The 5,888-nt window shown below is 34.5% G+C and overlaps 1 long non-coding RNA gene across 1 annotated transcript; it reads right to left on the minus strand.

Moving 5' to 3' along the window:
• Positions 1–575: 575 nt before the first annotated feature.
• On the minus strand, positions 576–5,653 carry LOC118664056. Its single transcript, XR_004970256.1, has 4 exons — positions 5,554–5,653; positions 5,052–5,110; positions 2,125–2,205; positions 576–700 (listed from the first exon to the last, which is right to left on the minus strand). It is a non-coding gene; the product is annotated as an uncharacterized LOC118664056 (long non-coding RNA).
• Positions 5,654–5,888: the final 235 nt, after the last annotated feature.

Here is a 5,888-nt window from a genome sequence, read left to right on the forward strand (position 1 = left end):
ATCTCAGAATAAATGATTTCATATTTTAAATGGTAGAAGTTTTAAATAGTTTTTAAAAGTATATGACGATACTGCAATGTTTTCTAAATGTTTTCTGAATATGGGGCACAGAAAACTTTATCTCTGAGCCATATTGAGATCAATGGTAGCCAACCAGCTTGGCAGCTCTGGCTGATCCAGGACCCACCCTAAAAAGTTGGGGAATCAATACTCCTGGAATAACACTTGAGAAGTTTTGTTATAAAGTATTAATAAAATCAATCTGACTGCCATACAAGTGGGTTACTATTTGAGCTCAGTAATGATCTTGTAGAATCAAATAGTTTTCTACTTCCCTGAGAGTATTGGCTCATTGAAAGTTGATTTTTAAACTAGGGCATATGGACCTGAAGTAGGTAGAAGGAAAATCTGTGTTGGTTCATTAAACTTGTTAGGTATCCAGACTTTTACTCTCACATTTCTCTCTGATCCTCAGCCTATAGGTTTACCATGTTGTCTAACATGTTCCAGTTTCAGCTACTTTGTCCAAACTCTAGCAAGTAGAAGGCAAAATATGAGAAAAGATATACCTGTTTTCCTTAAAGAACACTTTCCAGAATTTATAACTAAAACTTTGCTTGCATCTCATTGGCCGGATGTTATTCTTTCAGTCTTTATCCCAAATGCCCATGTGCCCCATTAAAGTGTCTGAACTTCATTACTAAAAAAAATTGAGAGAACAAATAATATGGAAAAACTACAATTCTTGTTATCATAGATGTAGTAAGCATACATAGCTCTAAAAGAAGAAATGGACGTTTTATTATTCTACAATACCATTTGATTTACAGTAAAATCTGTAAATTAAGACAGGATTTAATGCACTGAACATAGTCAAAGGATCCATATTTTAAAAAATCACTTTTAAAAAAATATTTTTTATTGATTTCAGAGATGAAGGGGTGCGAGAGAGACAGAAACATCAATGATGAGAGAGAACTATTGATTGGCTGCCTTCTGCACACCCCACACTGGGGATCAAGCCCACAACCCAGGCATGTGCCCTGACCTGAAATTGTGATGCTCAACCACTGAGCCACGCTGGATAGGCTAAACCATCACTCTTATAACAAAGTGCTGAACCTCTAATCCATCATCTGCAATATTAATAATTGTACAAAATAAAACTTACTTTATTTTCTAGATATAGGTAGAATTCTGGAGTTTGGGCAATATGACATAAATGTCATCAGCTATCACTGAAAATAATTACTTGTAAATTATTTAATCTTATTTTCCTTTTGTCTTTAATTTACTTTGCAGAGTTGGTTAGAAATACTCTCTCCAGCAGGGTGATGGTATTTTAAAGGAAGACATTACTTTGAATGTTCTATGACTAGAAAAAATAGCTTTTTGATCTTCTATAAACAACTTAAGATGAATAAACAATTTCAAAAGCTTGAAGTTAGTTAAACACCATGTGAAAAGAACTATACCAAATAAATAGCAATTCCTGTAATTTATCTTTCCAAAATACTATAACTTTTCCATTTCAAATATTGAGCTCTATATAAATATAATAGTAATTATGCAAAAACAAAGGTAAATCTATATAAAAACAAAATGTATCATGCTAAATCCATAATTATTCCAGACGCAGACCTTTCACCCTTTACAAAAATGAAATCCAAATGGATCATAGACCTAAATATAAAATGCAAAACTAAAAAAATTCCTAGAAAATAACACAGGAGAAGAACTAAATGACCAGGATATGGTGATGAGTTTTTAAATATAATACCAAATGCACAACAGATGAAAGAAATAATTGATAAGCTGGACTTCATTAAAATTAAAAGTTCTGCTCTGCAATACATTGTCAAGGGATTGAGAAGACAAACCGCAGATTGAGAAAAAATATTTGCGAAAACTTACCTGATAAAGGTCTGCTACCAATAATATACAAAAAATTCTTAAAACTCAACCAAAAGAAAACAAACAACCTGAATAAAAACTGGGCCAAAGACCTTAACAGACACCTCACCAAAGATAATATGCAAATGCAAATAACCATAGGAAAAGATTTTCTACTCATCTTTTATCAGGAAAACACAAATTAAAGAACAATGAGATAACACTACCTACCTTAAAGAATGTCCAAATTCAGAACACTGACACTACCAAATGCTGACAAGGATGTAGAACAACAGGAACTCTCCTTCATTCCTAGTGGGAATCCAAAATGGTAAGTCTAACTTAGAAGCAGTTTGCCAGTTTCATACAGAAGTAAATATACTCTTATCATACCAATCTGGCAATCATGCTACATGACTTTTATTCAAAGTAATTGAAAACCTGTGTCTACACAAAGACCTGCACACAGATATTAATGAAGCTTTATCCATAATACCATCATTGGGGCCACCAACATGTCATTAATGGATAAAAATTTGGGGTACACTGAGGAAGCAGAGTATTATTCACCTCTAAATAGAAATGAGCCAGTAAGTCTTGAAAACACAGTGAAATGCATATAATTAGGTGAAAAAGGCCAATCTGAAAAAGACTACCTTCAGTATGATTCAACCTACATTATATTCTGGACAATGTAAAACAATAGAGACAGGGGGAAAGGTCAGGGGTTAGCAGGAAGGGAAGGAGCACAGAGGATTTTGATGCCAGTGAAACTCTTGAGCTTAATACTATAATGGTGAGTACATGTCATTACACATCTAGAAATGATCCATAACACACTCTGTAATTTTAAAAGAGGATGCATTTTTTTTAAAAAAAAATTGTAGCATATGCTGCTCTTTTCTCTAACAACAGAGTTCCTCTCTTGTCTCCAACATTTTTTTTTTGTTAATCCTCACCCAAGTATATTTTTCCATTTATTTTTAGAGAGAGTGAAAGGGGGAGGGAGATACAGAGAGAAACATTGATGTGAGAGAGACACCTAGATTGGTTGCCTCCTGCATGCACCCTAACCAGGGCCTGGGAACCTGCACCAAGATACATGCCCTGGACTGGAATCAAACCCAGGACCCTTTGGTACGCAGGCCAATTCTCTATCCACTGAGCCAAACTGGCTAGGGCTGAATTGCCATTTTGGAAAAGTTCACTCATCAATGTTACATGTTTCATATTTGGCAAACACAGTTTTATTTTGTATATCTTGATATGAAAATGGACAGTGTATTTCTCCCAGGAATCAGTCATTATACTGAAAAAATAGAGAAGTTTGTGAGTGGGGAAATATTTATTTCTTTACTTCAATTTCTCCAAATGAATTTGGTGACAGGCTTATAGGTTTTAGCTGTTTTCACAATTTACACAATTTAACAAATTGCTTTCAAGCTCTTGCTATTTTTATACAAAATCTTCTTGAGGATCATCTGGGTATAACATTTATAGATGTTTTGACTCTCATCAGCCACCAGCCATGCATAGATTTAATTAGCATTTTAGGAAAGTTTTAAAAGGGTCTGATGAGCATTTCAAGTATAATTTTGTCTTAACAAAGTGCTATTTGTGTATCCTCAATCTGTAGAGAAGTGAATTTCTACTAAAACCTACACTTTCCTAGGTCATTGCAAAACCAGCAATTAGCCCAAGTCAAAGCATTGGGTAAAGTGCTTTTGTAAAGATATTTTTGTGATTATAAAAAAAAATGCAAATAAGTAAGATTAGGTGTTTGCACGTGTGTGTTTAATTCTAATTTCTTTCCAATAAATTTAAAATGAAAGAGGTACAAAGAAAAAGCTCCTCAATTTTATTTTGACACATAAAGATTACAAATGATAAAATCAGTTAACATTTGTATAGTGCTTAAAAAACTACTTGACATATAAAACACACTACATAAGTGAATGTTAAAAATACCTTTTAACACATAATTGGTTAATCATGTTTCCCATGTTTCATAAAAATGTTATTATTTGGGTCCTCTTAATGTGGCAATTTTTCGTGCTCTGTTCTTTATGTATACAACCAGCTTATTGGATTTTAAAGGCCTGAACTAAAAGGGGTAAACCAGGAAAACCAATTTTATTGCCCTCAACCTTGACTTCCTCTCTTCACTTCTACCTTCCATTCCTTTCCCATTCACTAGACTGGCCCTGGCTCTGCCTCCTAATTTGGTAGATACAGTTAATCTAGTGTTGGCACCCTTTAATTTTTGAAAGATGCTCACATGCTTGTCCTTTCTCTCCGGGGTTGCATTTTTGGATTATTTAGACCCTTCCCTGCCTCCTTCCATCACCATTTATACTGACACACCTAGACCGAGTCCTCTAACACCTTCATTCCTGATGTGCACTCTCTCATTACACTCTTTTCAGATGTGAAGGATATGATCTCTGGATGGAAGAAAAATTCTTCCTAACCCAAATCTTGACTGGGAGAGATTTCACTTTCCACCTCCTTTTGGGGAGGAGGCATTTACCTTGCCTCATGACTATCAGTGGACATACAGTTCAGTCTCGACCATCTCTCCACCTTTGGACTTCTCCAGGCAAAAGGTATATACTTGTTTTTCTATCCTCCATACCTCAGATAACATGTGGGATGCTTTCTAAGTACCTATACTGAAGGACCATTACTTGGCTTAAGAAGTATCCTTCCTATTCTCATCTTGATGGAGAATGAAGAACTAGGCAGTTAGTCATTCAATAACTCTTTCCTAAGAAATCCTCAATATGGGACGCCCTCATATTCATCTTACCCTCCCTCCACCCCTGGGTAAAGGGTCAGAGATCCACAAAGCTAAATCTTGCACAAACATGTCCACTTTAAAATAAGGCATTTTAGCACTTCGCTGTACTTAATTTGGAGACTTCAGCCATTACCAAGATATCCAAACAGTTCATTTTTAACATTTAATTAAGTGTGCAAATAATATGTCATCAGTGTTATCCAGGATACCATCAAGGATACTCCTTACAGACATACCAGAAGCAAGTTCAATGGATTCTTATAAATGACTTTAAAATAGAAGTGACCGGCAAAGTTTGCTCATCAAAGAATGAAAGAGCCCACTATCATTTAAAAAAGAATGAAAATGCATTACTTACATATTGCATACTAAGATGAAACCATTCTTTACTGTGGAAAGATTGAAGTTTTTGGCCATCTTTTATAAACAAAGAGAGTTTGAAAGACAAATGTTTAGAACTGAAAATTCATCCTCTTCTTGCCTTTAGAAACTGAAAATCATTGTATCTGTAGTGAATCCCCCTTAGCTGATTATTTCAGAGCTTTAGATTTTCATGACTAACCCTAGAGCCTTTTTATGGGAAATAACTCATAAGTAAGGGAAACATCCATCTCTTATTTTTGAGAATTCATTTATTGTCTTAATAAACCACCCCAAGGTGTCCTGGAAATTAATTTGTCTCCCACTCAAACTATAGCTCCTACCTGATTCTCTTATTAAAATCCTTTGTCAAATTACCTCTGATTGTTCATTTGTAATATATAGTCCCTGCATTAATAAACCACTCATGTTGAGTGGTACCCACAGAACATATATTTGGTTTTCTGCATGTCTCAACAATCATCATAAATAGCGATTACCTGTTAACTGAAGGATTTACATTATTTGATTTACTTGAAGAGAGTTCACAGTTTTCACACTCTGGTGATGAATTTACTAACAGTGTGCAAGTTTTAAAACACTTTTATAAGCCTTACAAAGAATGAGAAGATGCGTTAGCTCAGTATTAAACTTGTCATACTCTACCCCATGTATTTATTTAATTCAATTACTGAAATCCTTGTTTATTCTAACTTGGGTCTTACCAACATATTTTAGAAAAAACCACTATAATTACTATAGCCTTGAGTAGTAAATAAATGAAAGCATGAAATCACACCTGTGTACTCAAAATGAGATTTATTACACATGTAGT

This window comes from Myotis myotis, unplaced genomic scaffold, assembly GCF_014108235.1.
Source record: "Myotis myotis isolate mMyoMyo1 unplaced genomic scaffold, mMyoMyo1.p scaffold_m19_p_10, whole genome shotgun sequence".
Classification (NCBI taxonomy): Eukaryota; Metazoa; Chordata; class Mammalia; order Chiroptera; family Vespertilionidae; genus Myotis; species Myotis myotis.